We start from the raw sequence: 18,192 nt of genomic DNA, 5'->3' as shown, positions 1-18,192 counted from the left end.
ACTTTGTGACCGTAAGTGAAACCAGCCTTTGGGTTCAACACAGCATGTGGAAGACAGATTGGAGACCAAATGAAATTGGGTCTTTGGTGACACTGTTGAGCTACTGGAGCAAGTCTTGCTGAACTTATCTACGTCATTATCAGGTGGCACCAAGTTCCCTTTATTGTTTAAGCTGGTTTGAATTCAGTTTCATATTACTTATAACCAAAAAGGTCTGAACAGACAAAGAGCAATGGATACCTTGAATTTGTAGCATTAGTCTCATCAGTGTAGACACCCAGGTCAGACCACTGGATCTCAGAGAGTTTATTTTGTCCTGAGTGTCCAATTTCACACCCTATTTATAGTCACCAGATAATTACTGAGTGTCTGTTTCAGCTTGGAATAGACATGGGAATGTCTATACACATTTAACAATTCTCTTTAACAAAACTTTAGCAAAACTTCCTTTACACGAGGCACTTTGCTAGGTACAAGGTCATAAAACAGAAATGTAAAATATTGAATGTGTTTAAAACATGAACAAGACAAGAATCCGGCCTTCAGGAACTTAGAGTTTCATGGACAATAGGAGCTTGTAGGGGAGGTAGGAGAAAGAAGGAGGCCACAAATGCCTCCTATCACATAAGGCACAATTGTTAAATACAAAAAATGAAGGGCAAATACATAGCCTAGGAGGGAGAGACTAATTCCAAGATGGGCCATCAGTAAAGGGTCAAGGATAAGTTTGCCTATGAGCTGGACTTGAAGAATTCACAGAATTTCCATAGCCAGCAGTGAGGATAAGGGCATCCCAGGCAACAAAAGGGTAAGCAAAGGCCAGGAGGCAGGAAATTACGAATGAATAATCTAGTGTGGCAAATGCTGGTGTGTGGGAGTGACGTAGTGAGGGATCAGGCTAGAAGGTAGAAGGTCCAGAGTGTGGGGAGCCAGAAATGCTTCTTAAAGGAGCTGAACTTCATTTACTAGTAGAATAGCATGTATACACATAATAATAGCAAGTATTTGTTTTGTGTCAGGAATTGGTCTAAGAAGTTTATAAATATTGATTAATGTAATTTTTACAACACCTTCATGAAGCAAGTATCATAATTATTATTCCCATTTTATAGATGAGGAAACTGAAACCCAGAGAGTTTAGGTCACTTGTCCAAGATCACACTGTACTGGTGGAGGTGGGAGTCAAACCCGGGTAGGCAGGCTTCAAGGTCAGGTGAGTAGTTCTGTGTCTAGTGAGGACTCAGGCACTACTGCAGAAGATACATGACAGTCAGATTATTGTCCCTAGTAGCTCAGGTAAGAAATGAGAGTCTGACTATGTCAGTGGCAAAAGGAGAGAAGACAGAGTCAGGAGAGAGATACAGAGGAGGGAGACTCCATACAAGGATTGTAAACTGGGGCATTGACCTGTGTGTTTTACAGATTGAGCTTTGAATGCATTTTGATGTTGAATGTGCTTTCTGTTTTCCTGTATCACACCCAGACTCTTGCTATATTTCTTTCTTTGGGCTGACTTTTGAAAGCTGATACATTTATAACCCATGGGTCCATAGAATTTGATATTAGGGATAAATGAATGAGTCAGAGATGAATTAGAGATGTTGAACTTGGGAGTAGCATGGGTGGTGTTGTAATCATTGATGTGACATGACAAGAGGCCAGGGAGAGAGGACCAGCTGGCAAGTCTGGGATATGGGGAGTTGAGAGATCTATGGAATAGACTTGTGGATGGCCAGTAGCTATATGGAAATATAGTTTGTAGCTTGGGAGCTAGAAATGGTTCTAGTTGTAGGGGTAGATAAACTAGTTAAATTCATGGAGGAGGTATAGGGTGACACATGAGGGCTGGGAAAACATGCCAGGAATGGATGGATACCTTATTTTCATCAGTTTTTATCGTTCATTTGATCCATCATACTTAGCAGGCTTTAACTCTACAAGTTTAATCCAAAGAAACCAGGGGTTCTAGACTCTGCCTGTACATCAAAGTCACCTGGGGAGCTTACAAAATGCTGACTCCAGGCTTCCTCCTCCCCACTGATGAATTAAATTAGAATCATAATTTTGATGCTCCCCATGTTCTAACAGGCAATCTGACAGGTAAGCAACACCTGGGAAAGTCATCAGTGGATCCTAAACTTTGTGGTAGAGAAAAAGAAAAGGAAATGGAAGAGACATCCCAAGCCCCAGTTCTAGAAAGACTTTGGTGTTTTGCCTGTTGCCTTGCCTGGAGCAAAAGAGAGTCAGATGTTTGGTTAGTCAGGCAAAGCACATTACTAGACCTGGATAATGTCTGTAGTAGACAGTAGCAAGGCTTAATGCTTAGACCCTAAAAGTTATATGGAGCCTAGTTCAGCCCTTGCTTCTAAAGCCAGGATTGGCCCCCATGACAGCGGTGGGACTGAGCATTCAGCCAGGCGTGAGGCCCAGCTGTGAAGGGGGATGGGCTAAAGATGTCAGGAACCTGATAGAATATTAATAGTTTTTAGTGAGCACATGGCGAACTTAGCTTATTTTTAACTTTGGAAAATAAAGTCCTCATCAAAGTAAAACAGTAAATAGATAAATAGCTAAAAGTGCTCCAAGTGACTTTAATATGAAGCCAGGTAGATGCTACTGCCATAGCCTGATTGAACTGCATTCCATTTACTATGGATGAATGCAAGTAAAACAGAGTTTACCTCATTCTAAATGTTTAAGGTATGTTTTTTTCTGACTTTAGAGGTAATAGATGTACATTGTTGAAAATTTGGAAATTGGAAAAGGATAAAACACCAGAATAACTCAAAATCTTAACTACTGTGGATAACTATTTTGTTGTATTTTTCCTTCCTGGGGGAGCCTCTTTTTTTAAGTTTTCATTTTAATTCTAGTCCAGTTAGTTTCAGGTGTACAGTATAGTATTTCAACAATTCCATACATTACCCAATGCCCTCACAAGTGCACTCCTTAATCCCCATCACCTGTTTCACCCATCCCCCACCCACTTCCCCTGTGGTAACTATTAGTTCTCTATAATTAGAGTCTGTGTCTTGATTTCTCTCTCTCTTTTTCCCTTTGCTTATTTGTTTCTTAAATTCCACATGGGGGTGAAATCATATTGTGTTTGTCTTTCTCTGACTGACTTATTTCACTTAGTGTTCTACTCTAGCTCCATCCATATTGTTGCAAATGGCAAGAATTCTTTCTTTGTGGCTGAATAATATTCCTTGTGTGTGTGTGTGTGTGTGTGTGTGTGTGTGTGTGTCTGTCTGTCCATTCATCAGTTGATGGACACTTGGGCTGTTCCCACAATGTAGCTGTTGTAAATAGTGCTGCAATAAACATAAGGAGGGGTGCATGTATCCCTTTAAATTAATATTTTTGTACTCTTTGGATAAATACCCGGTAGTGTGATTGCTGGATCATAGCATAGATCTATTTTTTTTTAAAGATTTATTTATTTATTCATTCAGAGAGAGCGAAGAGAGAGACAGACTCCATGAGACACAGGCAGAGGGAGAAGCAGGCTCCATGCAGGAAGCCCAATGTAGGACTCGATCCTGGGTCTCCAGGATCACACCCCGGGCTGCAGGCAGCGCTAAACCGCTGTGCCACCAGGGCTGCCCAGGATAGATCTATTTTTAACTTTTTAAGGAATTTCCATAGTGTTTTCCAGAGTGGCTGCACCAGTTCCTATTCCCAGCAATAGTCCAGGAGTGTTTCTTTTTCTTCACATCCTCATCAACACCTATTATGTCTTGTGTTATTGAGTTTAGCCATTCTGACAGGTGTAAGGTGATACCTCATTGTGATTTCAACTTGCTTTTCCCTGATGATGTTGAGCATCTTTTCATGTGTCTGTTGGCCACCTGGAGAATGTCTTCTTTGGAGAAATGTCTATTTGTGTGTTCTGCTCATTTTTAATTGGATTATTTATTTTTGGGGTGTTGAGTTGTATAAATTCTTTATATATTTTGGATACTAACCCTTATCAGATATGTCATTTGCAAAATATCTTTTCCCATTCACTAGGTTGTCTTTTAATTTTGTTGATTGTTTTCTTCACTGTGCAGAAGCTTTTTACTTTTGCTTTAGTTTCTCTTGCTTCAGGAGACATATCTAGAAAACAATTGGCCACATCCAGTGTCAAAGTGGTTACTGCCTCTGTTATCTCCTAGGATTTTTATGCTTTCGGGTTTTACATTTAGGTTCTTAATCCATTTTGAGTTTATTTTTGTGTATGGTGTAATAATGTAGTCCAGTTTCATTCTTTTTCATGTAACTGTCCAGTTTTCCCAACATCATTTGTTAAAGAGACTGTCTTTTTCCCATTGTGCATTCTCTCTGTTCATTTTAAAGTGCATGCATATATAACATATGACTAACATCATACTATAATTATCATTTTATTTTTCACCGGACATTGTATCATAAGCATTTCTTCATGTCATTAAAATATCTTTGGAAACATAGTTTTAAATGGCTTCATAACTTTTAGTTTGTGTGGCTGAACTGTAATTTACTAATTATTTGCCAACCTTTGAGCACATAGATTTTTTTGCTTTTTTATATTATAAATGGTCCTGGTATTCGTCGTGTCCAAATTTCAGATTAATTTCATAGACCAGGTTCCTAAAAGTAGAAACACTGGATCAAGGAATATAAATATTTTTAATGTGTTCACAACTGTGGCTAGTTATGCAAAAATGGGATTATTGGAAGGAGCTTAGGAGGAGTTCTGACTAGCTGAAGTCAGACCCAAATTAGTTGGCAGATAAGAGACACACACATATACACACTCACACATGCACATGTGCCACCAGAAATGGCATTATGAGCATAGCATCCACCTAAACCTGTATCTACTTCATGAAGATACCTAGAAATGACTTTCTGGGTCAAAAAAGTATGAATATGTTAAAAGTTCTTAATAGAAATGGCCAAATAGTTTGCCAGAAATGGACCAATATATACCTTTTTATCAAATCCTGTATCTGGCATTGATTAATATATATATAATACATATATTTAAATACTTATGCATATTTTAATTCTTCCAAAAATTGATATGCAAAGAATTACATCTCATTTTGTCATTTTATTTTACTTTTTTTTTTTAACATGCAAGAGTTCTGAACATATTAGTGTTCAAATATTTGTATTTGCCTTCCTTGAGCTGAATCGTTCTTTCTGTCATTCATTTATTGATTGAGATCTTGGTTATGTGAATTAGTCAAAAGCACCCCTCTCTACCCTCGCACCAAAACTCCTTACTAGGTTCTGAAATGGCCATATCATTAAGCAAAAGTATTTGTTTCCTTGAATAATGCAAGTGGTTTCAGTTTATACTTCATGTACCTCTTTAGTGTGCCAAAGATTTGAATCTTATTCCAAAGGAATGTTTAAAAAAACACAAAAGCTCCGTATAAAAGTCTTAAATTTTCCCTTTATTAAACATGATTTAAAAGCTTTTGATTTGTAAAGTACTAAAAAAATCCCTTTGGCTTGTGTGGGAGGTGGGGACACTGTCTTTCACTAGCTGCCGGTTGATTAGTACTTGGAGAAGAAAAATACTTTCCTCGTGTAGGCAGAGGAATAAACCTATCAAAGATTAGCTATCAGCCTGGACTGTTTATGGGTAAGTCAAGGAAGATATCAAAATTATGGGGTTTTTAATTATCGTTAAATAACTCTTGATGTGCCAAGTCAGGAGGTCCTTATTTTTATGTTTCTAAAGAAAAATCCTTTGGGGCTGAACAGTTATTTCTTCTCTCCTCAGAACTTAAGATCATTACCTTAATAAGGAGAAGAAATCTATAAGAAAAGAAAAAGAACCTCACCATTAATAATTAAGCAAAAGAAGACATGAAAGATCAAATGGAAACAAGACCCAGACCTCCTTTTTGACCCTCATTCCACCTTTTGTGGAATTCTGTAAGTTTACATAGCCAGGTGGTTCAATTCATAGTGCTTATCACAAATGTACTTTTTTGCAATAGGTTTGATAAGTCCAAAAAAAAGAAAAAGAAAAAAAAAAAAAGACTCCAGTTTGTTGAGTCTGAGATCTCAAAGCATTCCTGGTGATCTCATTAGTTCCTAGAATCATGTTGAGCTTGTAAATAGCTGGCCTGTCAGGAACCTCATAGAGATAGGCTCTGTTTGAATTCATGTCCAGTCCTGTCCCAAGGTTCTGTCTGTCAGCTTTACAGGGTGGATGAGGGAAGAGGAGCAGGAGAGAGGAGTGCTGCACACAGCACTTGTATGTCATTAGATTGACCCACTTGGGCTGCCCTTAAAGGTCTTGAATGGAGTGAGGGTAATACTACAGGCATTTGCAATTAATTTGGATATGTATTTTTCTCACATCAAAAAGTTAGAAAAGAAAAGGCTCCAAGGTAAGTTGCCAAGCTCCAGAAGGCTCTCTGCTATCCTCTGTTTGTGAACTACATTTCCCTCATGGCTACAAAATGGCTGCAAGGCCTCTAAAATCTTCACAGGGCATCTTTAGAAACAGAAAGGGATAGAAGAAGGCAAAAAGTTTTCATTCTGTGACTGGCTTCTTTTTCAAGAAAAAAGTCTTTCCCAGAAACCTCCAGCTGACTTCTTATATCTTACTGAGTCACCTGATTTAGAACTTGGTCACCTGACTGCTACTGGTTTCGCAGGTAAAGCTGACTTGGCCTCTTATACTTGGTTTAGACCAGTGGCACTCCTCTCCTGGGGTGAGCACATTGCCACCTAGACCAAAACTGGGGGCTCTGCTAACAAGGAAGGTGAAGGACTGGCTGCCAGGACGCAACCTCCGGCGACTGCCCTGGCTGTCATGGCTAATAACACCTTCCCCTGGCAAATCACTTTACAAGGTATCCTTCAGTATGTGAGATGACTTCACATTATACAATTATAATTGAAGAACCAGGAAGGAGAAAACATGTGGATGTGCTAGTAGTGGTGGGAAGAGGCTAGAGATTAAGAAAAAGGAAGACTGTGTGGACCATCTCAAAGCAAAGAGACCAGTTCACTGAGTACCTCATATGCCTGGTGTAGTGCTAGGCTCTGGTCTGTTTCAAAAGTGCTCTAAATGTGTGTTTGTCTTATGTGCAAGGGACTGTAGAGGCTGCTTTTAGGCAAACAGGCTTGAGCCCTGGAATACAGAAAGGGCCCACGGCGACCACTTGGCTGAATTGACAGGCCCATCAGGCCACCCACCTCAAAATATCCATAGGCCCTAACTCACCAATAAGCTACTTAGAACCAGGCACAGTTACCCAAAAAAAGGGAGAATTCTCTATGTTGCTACATCTCCCCACCTTCCCTCTTTAAAAACAGCCCCCACTCCCACTGCCTCATTGTAGACAGCCTCTCCTCTGCTGTCCTGCCTGCCACTTTCTTGCAGTGCAGTCAGTAAACTATCTCCTTTGTCCTTTTTTAAAATATTTATTTATTTATTTATTTATTTATTTATTTATTTATTTATTTATTTATTTATTTATTTAAGTCACACACAGAGAGAGAGAGAGAGCGAGAGAGAGAGAGAGAGGCAGAGACACAGGCAGAGGGAGAAGCAGGCTCCATGCACCGGGAACCCAACGTGGGATTCGATCCCGGGTCTCCAGGATCGCACCCCAGGCCAAAGGCAGGCGCCAAACCGCTGAGCCACCCAGGGATCCCCCTCCTTTGTCCTTTTTAAGATTTTATTTATTTATTCATGAGAGACACACACAGAGAGAGGCAGAGACATGGCAGAGGGAGAAGCAGGCTCCATGCAAGGAGCCCAATTAGGGACTCGATCCTGAGACTTCAGGATCACACCCTGGGCTAAAGCCGGCACTAAACCGCTGAGCCATCCACCCAGGCATCCCTATCCCCTATGTTCTGCCTCAGGTGAATTCTTTCACCTCCCACACCGCCAACTTCCACCTGATTGTTGCCCCACATTCGGAGGCCAGCAGCCGATCAAGAGACAACCTCATTTAGACACCACAGGAATTACAAGCTGTCTTGGTACCAGTGAAAGAACAGTAGGAATCATAACATTGCTAAGGGCTAAAATGTGATGTAGAGAAATGGATAGAGGAGATCAAGGTGAGGAGACATCACTGCAGTTTGGAGTCTAGAGATGGCTTCAAGAGTGATGGATTTCAGGGCTGGGCGGGATTTAGGTGAGCAGTGAGGACATTCCAGGTGGGAGAACGTGGCCGATCTGGGGAAAGGACATGTCAAAGACCAAATTAAGAATGAATGTGTATTTGAGGGTAGGAGGACCCATCAGGGAAGAAACCTGAGTTCGGAGCAAATTTGGAAAGCAACTGCTAGAATTCTTGGAATGCTAATGCTCAAAAGTGCACCTCTGAGAGCAAAATGGTGTCTGACAAGTGAGTTTTGCTTCACGAATGTTCCTGGAGGAACATTTTTGTTGTTGTTGGCAGCACAGTCTTGCCTCTAATGCTTACAAACATGAAGCCCTGAGTTCATTGGTTAAAAATGTCACAGATGAGGGTGGGGCCGGACTGCCTCCTTCTGGGGACAAAGGTCCATTTGTTGTGCACGTAGATTGCACAAAATCAGACATTCCTTGTAGCTCTGAACTTACATACCATTGCATTCAAAGGTATAGAAATCCTGCTCTGGGCCCCCCTTGAAGAATAACATCCATCGTTATTATGGGTTTTCTTTTTTCTTTTTTAAAGATTGTATTTATTTGTTCATGAGAGACACAGAGAGAAGCAGAGACACAGGCAGAGGGATAAGTAGGCTCCCTGTGGGGAGCCTATTGTTGGACTCCATTCTAGAACCCCAGGATCACAACCTGAGTCAAAGGCAGACATTCAACCACTGAGCCACTCAGATGCCCCTGTTGCAGGTTTTCTTAAAGAGTGCCTACTGATCTCTTAAGATAGCTTCCCCTTACCCCCCAAAGTTCTCCTCACAGTAGCAGCTGAAACCCTCTTCTTCTCTGTCCGCAAAACAACATGCTTCCATCCTGTTGACTGCCCCCCCCATTCCTTCTTCATACACATGAAAACTTTCCGGAAAGCCTGCCCCCCCACCCTTGTGTACAAAGATCTGCAATTTTAAACTGGACTCCAGAAATCTACCTGGGAAAGGAGAGTGGAGAGCTGACCCCTTCTACAGGGGTTCCAGGGATGGGCGACCATGAAATTCATATAGATCACTTTTATCTCAGTTCATATCCAGTCTACCAACCTAATAGACCTCATTTTTTTTATTGTGATAAAATATACATAACATAAAATGTGCCATATGGACATTAAAAAAAGATTTATTTAGGGATCCCTGGGTGGCGCAGCGGTTTAGCGCCTGCCTTTGGCCCAGGGTGCGATTCTGGAGACCCGGGATCGAATCCCATGTCGGGCTCCCAGTGCATGGAGCCTGCTTCTCCCTCTGCCTATGTCTCTGCCTCTCTCTCTCTGTGTGACTATCATAAATAAATAAAAAAAATAAAAATAAAAATAAAAAAAGATTTATTTTGAGGTGAGGAGAGAGGTAGGAGGAGAGAGAAAGAGAGTATCTCAAGCAGACTTCCCAACATGGGGCTTGATCTCATTACTCTGAGATCATGACCTAAGCCCAAGAGTCGGATGCTTAACTGAGCCACCCAGGCACCCAAATTTGACTGTTTTTAAGTAAACAATTCAGTGACCTTAATTACATTCACAGTGTTGTGCAACACATCACCATATCTATTTCTAAAACTTTTTGATCACCCTAAACAGAAACTCTGTACCTCTTAAGCAATAACTTGACATTCTCTCCTCCCTCCAGCCTTTGGTAACCTCTAATTTACATTCTGTTTCTCTGAATTTTCTTATTCTAGATATTTCATATAAGTAGAGTAATACATTATTTGTCCTTCTATGCCTGGCTTTTTTCACTCAGCATAATGTTTTCAAGGTTCATCCCATATCGTGGCATGTATCAAAACATTTTTTATCACTATATTCCATGTTCATACCATATTTTGGTTATGCATTTATCTATTGATGGAGATGGGTTGTTTCCACCTTTTGGCCGTTTTAAATAATGTTGCTGTGAACACTGGCATGCAAGTATCTCTTTTGAGTCTCTCTTTTCAGTTCCTTTGGGTATAATACCTAAGAGAGGAATTGCTGGAGTGTGTGGTAATTTTGTTTAACTTTTTGAAAAATACGAGACTGTTTTCTATAGTGACTACACCATTTTATGTCCCCACTAGTAATGTACAAGGGTTCTGATTTCTTCACATCTTCACCAACACTTATTTTCTGTTTTTCTGTTGCTGCTGCTGGTGGTGGTGTTATAGCCATCTTAGCAGTTTTAAAGTGGTAGATCATCATGGTTTTGATATACATTTTCTTAATGACTAATGATATTGAACATTTTTTCATGTGGTTATTTGCCATTTATATATCTTCTTTGGAAAAATATCTATTCGTCTATTTTTTAAATTGAGTTGTCTTTTTGTTGAATTAGAGGAGTTCTTTATATATTCTGGGTATTAATCCCTTATCCAATATATTATTTGCAAATATTTTCTTCCATTCTGTGAGGTATATTTTCACTCTTATAACAGTGTCATTTGATGTATAAAAGTTTTTAATTTTAATGAAGTCCAATTTATTTATTTTGTTGTTGTTGCCTATGCTCTGATGTCACATTTAAGAAAACATTGTCCAACCCAAAGTCATGAAGATTTTCCTATGTTTCCTTTAAGAGTTTTACAGTTTCAGCTTTAAATTCAGATCTTGGACTCATTTTGAGTTAATGTTTGTAGATGGTATGAGGGGATTGTCCAACTCCATTCTTTTACATGTGGATATTCCATTTTCCTAGTCCTTTTTGTTTGAAAAGACAGTCTTTTCCCCATCAAATGTTGTTGGCACCCTTGTTGAAAATCAACTGACCAAAAATGTGAACGTTTATTTCTGGGCTGTTGGCCATTGTTCCTATTCTGTTAATCTACATGTCTATCCTTATGACAATACCACTGTTTTGATTATTGTAGCTCTGTAGTAAATTGAAATAAGGAACCCGGAGTTTTGAATACAAAGAAGGCCTTTTCCATTTTGGAAAGTCATACTTTCTTTACCTAAAAATTGTGCCAGTAGTGAGTACAAATATTCCTACCAGCCTATTTACTTGTTGGTCCCTCTACCTGTTACAAGATTGGCCCTAGTTTAGGTCACAGTTGGGGCAGGGGAAAGTCCATCATTTTTAGGCAGCCCAAAATAAAAGCACCGAGGTCTTTCCCCAGGAATTAGGTTGGTTTCATTATTGTTGTTTGTTTATTTCCCTAAGTACAGCCAAAAAAGAATTGAAGATTCAGAGCAAGCCCAAATAAGGGAGAAAATATTAATGAGAGGGCATGAGTATCTGTCAGGTTCTAGCCAGAAATATGGAGACCGCTTCAGATACTATCACCGAATTGAATTCAGGGAACAGTTATGAAGGGATGGAAAATTGGGGAAACTAAACATAGAGGTAACTCAGAGATGAGAAAGAGCAGGAAACTCATGGCTGCTCCCTAAATGGTATGAGCAAAGGAAAGAAGCAATGTCACCAAAGCCTGGGGTTTGGTATCACTCCATGGAGGCTGGGGATTGTCAGACAGGAGGTGGAACCACAGAGGAGATGCAGAGTCAGCAAGAAATGCCACATAAGGCCAGCAGGAAGGGGAGAAATACTGTGACTTTTCCCAGGTGCAACCCCACCACTAGCCGAACCCAGCCAGAAGTCACCTCTGAGGGCCTGGGGAAAGGCAGTCTGAAGGGGTTCTCCTGGTTCCCCTTGCCTTTCCCAACCCCAACCCCCATCAGTGAAGGAGAGGGAAAAATGCTACAGAATGGATCTGAGGCTATAAATAGGCTCAGGAATTGTGCACAAGGAAAGCAGGACCTTCCCCTCATCAGAGTGCAGGGACTTGGAATGTGCCATTAAAGATAATAAATTCAGTAATGACAGCAGTGTTAGGATTATTGAGTATGAGATGTGTATGAGGCAAACTGCTAGGTCTTTGCAAGTTATCTGCTTTCAATTCTGAAAACTTCAATGAGGTCAGTATGATTGACTAATTTTTAAGACAGGGAGAAAGAAGCTCAGTTAACTGGCTTGTCCAAGCTTGTAACCTGCAAAGCCAGAATTGGTATCTGGGCACATCTCTCTCCCCCAACTCTGTTACTCTTAACCATGAGGTTTGCTGCTTCACAGCAAAGAAAAACAAGGCTAACAGTTCCGCAAGCATTGGGATGTGCCCTGCTGCGCTGCTGCTCTTTCCTACTTGGGTGACTGTGACCCCCTGAAAGTCATGGATATGTGAGTTACCCTCAACCAAATTATGGACAACATAGGAAGAGGTGGTGCAAAGGGGAAAAGGGGAATTTAAAGAACATTCTGCCTTCTGGGTCAGCTTGCTGCTACTTCTATAAGTAATTTTGTCTTCTTTCCAAGATGAAGGAAGAATGAGCAACCATGATGAAAATTCCTGCCATTCCTTGGATGTGAGGAGTGAGCGTTCATCTAGATACCATGGCAACCAAGAACTGTCCCGAGGAGGCCCATGGACAGCCTAGCCAGGTGTCAGGCTACTAGGGTGAGTATCTGGGGGAGTTCTGAGGTGCCCATATGAGTTTGACCCATATGTGTGCGTTTCCATTCTTTTATCCTTTTGTCGTCAATCAGTTCCCCATGACTCTTCCTGTGGCAAGTGACTGTCTTCACGAGTCCTTACGGAATGAGATCTGCTGGTCCACCAAAGTGTCTCTGGAGTGAAGGGAAATGTTTTCTTCATCTAATGAGTTAATCAGGTATAGGTGCAACAGGATCTGCCCCCCACACCCATCCCTCTTTACCTTTTCGCTTCTCTGACTTTGTTTTCTGGCACTCTTGCTGGTTCACTTGCTCAAGCCACGCTGACCTCTTTGCTGTTCCTTGGGCACATTAAGCATGGTCCTGCCTCAGGCTGGGCCTTTGCACTTGCCCTTTCACTTGCCCAGAATACTTTTTACTCATATATCTGCTTTATTCTCTCCCTTATCTCTTTTAGGTGCTCTACTCAAAAGTCACCCATGTCAGTGAGATCCTTAGTTCTTCTTTTAAAAATGACAAACAGGGCAGCCCGGGTGGCTCAGCGGTTTAACGCCACCTTCAGCTCAGGGTGTGGTTCTGGGAACCCGGGATCGAGTTCCACGTGGGGCTCCCTGTATGGAGTCTGCTTCTCCCTCCTCCTGTGTCTCTGCCGTGCTCTCTCTCTCTGTCTCTCATGAATAAATAAATAAAATAAAAAATAAATAGATAAAAATGACAAACATCCTTCTCCACTACATTCCATTCCCTTTCTTTTTTTCCCATAGCACTTACCATATGTGCTCAGACCCTGGCAGGTATCAATCACTTAGGATGAGAAGAAGAAACGTGTTAAAATTCAGATTGCTTGCCCCAGTCCCAATTTCTGATTCAGTAGATCTGGAAAGGGGGCATGCTTTTTTTGTTTTGTTTTCAGAAGTTCCCAGGTGGTGAAACTGATACTGATCCCAGGACCACATTTTGAGAACCACTACCATATAACTATCCATTTGTCTATCTTTCTATTAGCTACTTATCTACTAATATATATATTCCAAGTTAATTGCCTTTGTTTTTTGTTAGTAATTTTTAAAAAAGATATTTCTGGGACCCTGAGGTGGCTCAGTTGGTTAAGTAGCTGCCTTTGGCTCAGGTCATGATCTCAGGGTCCTGGGATTGAGCCCCCAGTCTGGCTTCCTGCTCAAAAGGAGTTTGCTTCTCCCTCTCCCTCTGCCTCTGCCCCTCACTCACTTGTGTACTCTCTCTCTCTCTCTCAAATAAATAAATAAATAAATAAATAAATAAATAAATAAATTTTAAAAATATTTTTATCATTTTATTCATTCTCTCTTTATATTATTTGCAATTTCTTCCCCCATTTAATCAGTTATATGAACTTTTCAAAAAACCACCTTTCATTTTTTCATATTCATTATTCTCTCTCTCTCTTTGCCTCATTATTATTTACACCCCTTCTTTTTCTTACTTTTTCCATCTTCTTTATGTATATGCTCTATTACTCCTTATTTTCCTGAGTGTGTGTATATGTACTGTATCTTAAAATCTAAAATTGTGATACCTCTGGTTTTGTCCATTTTCTTGATAATTAGCTATTCAGACTCTTTAGTGGTTCTATACAAATTTTAGGATTATTCTAGTTCTATGAAAAATGCTTCTGGTATTTTGATAGGGATTGCATTAAATCTGTAGATTGCTTTAGGTAGTATGGATATTTTAATAGTACTTGCTCTTCCAATCCATGAGCATGGATTTTTCCATTTATTTGCCTCATTTTTTATTTCTTTCATCATCAGTGTTTTATAGTTTCTAGAACACAGGTCTTTAATCTCCTTGGTCAAATGTATTCCAAAGTAATTTATTGTTTTGGGTACAATAATAAATGGGATTGTTTGCTTAATTTTTCTTTCTGCTACATCATTATTAGTATGTTTCATTAGACTATACAGAAATGCAATGGATATCTGTGTATTGGTTTTGTATCCTATAACCTCACTGAATTCATTTATTAGTCCTAGTAGTTTTTTTTTTTTTTTCCTAGTAGATTTTGGTGGAGTCTGTAGGGTTTCCTATACATAGTATTATGTCCTCATGTCCTTTGCAAATTGTGAAACTTTGACTTGTTCCTTACCAATTTGGATGCTTTTATTAATTTTTCTTATCTGATTGCTGTAGCTAGGACTTTCAGTACTATGTTGAATAAAAGTGGTAAGAGTGAATATCCTTGTCTTGTTCCTGATTTAGGGAAAAATCTCTCAGTTTTTCACCATTGAGTATGATGTTAGCTGTGGGTTTTTCATATATGGTCTTTATTATGTTGAGGTATGTTCCCTCTGAACCTATTTTGTTGAGGATTTTTATCATGAATGAATGTTGTATTTTGCCAAATGCATTTTCTACATCTATTGAAATGATCATATAGTTTTTATTCTTTCTCTTGTTGATGTGATGTAACATGTTGATTGATTTGCAAATACTAAACCACCCTTGCATCCTGGAAAGAAGGCCCACTTGATTGTGGTGAATGGTTTTTTTAATATGTGGTCAGATTCATTCTTCTAATATCTTGTTGAGGATTTTTATGTCTATGTTCATCAGAGATAGTGGCTTATAGTTCTCTCTCTCTCTCTCTCTTTTTTTTTTGTACTTTTTCTGAGTTTGGTATCAGGATAATACCCTCATAGGATGGATTTAGAAGATTTCCTTCCTTTTTATTTTTGGAATAGTTTGAGAAGAATAGGTATTAACTCTGTTTTTAAAGATTTATTTATTTTAGAAAGAGAGCACATGTGAGTGGGGAGGGGCAGAGAGAGAGGGAGAGAAAATCTCAAGCAGACTCCCCACTGAGTGGGGAGCCTGACACAAGGGCTTCATCCCAGGTCCCTGAGATTGTGACCTAAACCAAAACCAAGAGTGGGATGTTTAACCAACTGAGCCACCCAGGCATCCCAGGTATTAATAACTCTTCTTTAAATATTTGGTAGAATTCAGCTGTGAAATTGTCTGGTCCTAGACTTTTGTTTTGGGAGTTTTTTTGATTACTGATTCAATTTCATTACTGGTTATTAGTATGTTCAAATTTTCTGTTTTAGTTTTGGGAAGTTATATGTTTCTAGGAAATTATATTTCTAGGTTGACAATTTATTGGCATATAATTTTTCATAAAATTCTCTTATAACCCTTTGTATTTCTATGGTGTTAGTTATTTCTCTTCTTTCGTGTTTTTATTTATTTGCATCTTCTCTCTTTTTTTTTTATGAGTATGGCTAAAGGTTTTTCAGTTTTGTTGATATTTCAAAGAACCAGGTCCTGTTTCAATCTATTTGTTTTGTTATTTTTTTAGTTTCTATTTTGTTTATTTCTGTCTTAATCTTTATTATTTTCTTCCTTCTACTGGTTTTGGGTTTTGTTTGTTCTTCTTTTTCTAGCTACTTTGAGTATAAGATTAGTTTGAGATTTTTCTTGCTTTTAGAGGTCAGCCTCTGCTGCTATGAACTTTCCTCTTAGAATAACCTTACCTGCATTTGAGAGATTTTGGACCATTGTGTTTTCATTTTCATTTGTCTCCATGTATTTTTTTTTTTTTTTTTTAGTTTTCCTTTTTATTTCTTTGTTGACCCATTCATTGTTTAATACCATGTTATTTAATCTGCATGTATTTGGTGGCTTTCAGATTTTTTCTTGTGGCTGATTTCTATTTTCATTGCATTGTGGTCAGAAAAGATACATGGCATGACTTCTGTCTTTCTGAATTTGTTACAACTTGTTTTGTGGACTAATATGTGATCTGTTCTGAAGAATGTTCCCGGAGTGCTTGGGTGGCTCAGTTGGTTAAGCTTCCAACTCTTGGTTTTGATTCAGGTCATGGTTTCAGGGTCCTGGGATTGAGCTCCACATTGGGCTCCATGCTCAAAGTAGAATCTGCTTGATATTCTCTCCTTCTCCCTCTGTTCCTCCCCCCTCCCTCCCTCTCTCCCTCTTTTTCTCTCTCTCTAATAAATAAATATTTACAAAATAAAGAGAATGTTCCATGTGCACTTGAAAAGAATGTGTATTGTGTTTTAGGATGGAATGATTTGAATCTGTTAGATCTGCCTAGTCCAATGTGTCATTCAAAGCTGCTGTTTACTTACTGATTTTCTGTTTGAATAATCTATCCATTGATATAAGTGGGATGTTAAAGTCCCTTACTATTATTGTATTACTATCAATTACTTTCCTTATGTTTGTAATTAGCTGCTTTGTGTATTTGGATGCTCCCATGTTAGGTGCATAAATATTTACCATGATCATATCTTCTTTTTAGATGGTTCCCTCTATAATTATATAGTGTCCTTCTTTGACTCTTGTTTCAGTCTTTATTTTAAAGTGTCTAATATAAGTATCGCTACCCTTAAGTTTTCACTTTCTTTTGCATGATAGATAAATGCTTTTGCATCACTGCACTCTCAATCTGTATGTGTTTTTAGGTCTAACATGAGTCTCTTACAGACAGCATATAGATGGGCTTCGCTTTTTTTTTTTTTAAGATTTTATTTATTCATGAGAGACACACACAGAAAGAGAGAGGCAGAGACACAGGCAGAGGGAAAAGCAGGGTCCCTGCAGGGAGCCTGGCATGGGACTCGATCCTGGGACTCCAGGATCACATCCTGAGCAGAAGGCAGATGCTCAACCACTGAGCCACCCAGGTGTCCCGGGCCTATCTTTTTTATCTATTCCATGTGTTTTGATTGGAGCATTTTGTCCATTTACATTCAAAGTAATTATTGGTAGGTATGTACTTATTGCTCTTTTGTTACTTTTTTTATGGTTCTCTATTTCTTCTTTTGTTCTCTCATAATTTGCTGGCTTTCTTTAGTGATATATCTGTATTCCTTGCTTTTTTTGCATATCTATTACTGGTTTTTGATTTGTGGTTACCATTAGGTTTGTATATAACATCTTCTGTATATAGCAATCTATATTAAATTGGTGGTCTCTTAAGTTTGAACACATTCTTTATTCCTGTTTCCTCTATGTTTTAGGTATACAGTGTCATACTTCACATTCTTTTATTTTGTGAATCCTTTGGTGGATTTTTATAGATATACCTAATTTTAGTGCTTTTTTGATTCCTACTTTTCTTACTCCTACTTTAATTAAAGTCTTTCCTCTCCACTCAAAGATTTCCCTTAAACATTTCTTGTAGGACTGGATTAGTGGTGATGAACTCCTTTAACTTTTGTGTGGGTAACTCTTTATTTCTCCTTCTATTTTTGGCTGCAGGTTTTTTTTCCTTTCAGCACTTTGAATATATCATGCCACTCTCTTCTGGCCTGCAAAATTTCTGCCCAAAAAATAAGCCCATAGTCTTCTGGATTTCCCTTATATGTAACTGTTTTCTTATCTCTTGCTGCTTTTAAAATTCTCTCATTATCATTACTTTTTGCCATTTTAATTACTATGTATCTTGGTATGGACCTCCTTAGGTTGATTTTGTTTTGGGCTTTCTGTGGCTCCTAAGATCTGGATTTCTGTTTCCTTCTCCAAATTTAGGAGGTTTTCAGCTATTATTTCTTCAAATAAACTTTTTTTGCCTATTCCTCTCTCTTCTCCTCTGGGATCTCTATAATGTGAATGTTATAACAC

At 39.0% G+C, this 18,192-nt stretch overlaps 1 long non-coding RNA gene across 1 annotated transcript in view; it reads left to right on the top strand.

Moving 5' to 3' along the window:
- The window catches only part of LOC140631627 (uncharacterized), a 122,452-nt gene that overhangs the window by 10,278 nt on the left and 93,982 nt on the right, over positions 1 to 18,192 (top strand). Inside the window, exons 2-3 of the long non-coding RNA XR_012029155.1 lie at positions 5,762 to 5,916; positions 12,430 to 12,571. This is a non-coding gene — a long non-coding RNA (uncharacterized lncRNA). The remainder of the gene's footprint in view (positions 1 to 5,761; positions 5,917 to 12,429; positions 12,572 to 18,192) is intronic.

Source organism: Canis lupus, chromosome 4 (genome assembly GCF_048164855.1).
Source record: "Canis lupus baileyi chromosome 4, mCanLup2.hap1, whole genome shotgun sequence".
Taxonomy (NCBI): Eukaryota; Metazoa; Chordata; class Mammalia; order Carnivora; family Canidae; genus Canis; species Canis lupus.
The sequence above is the reverse complement of the archived record's forward strand: the minus strand, read 5'-3'. Positions and strand labels throughout refer to the sequence as shown.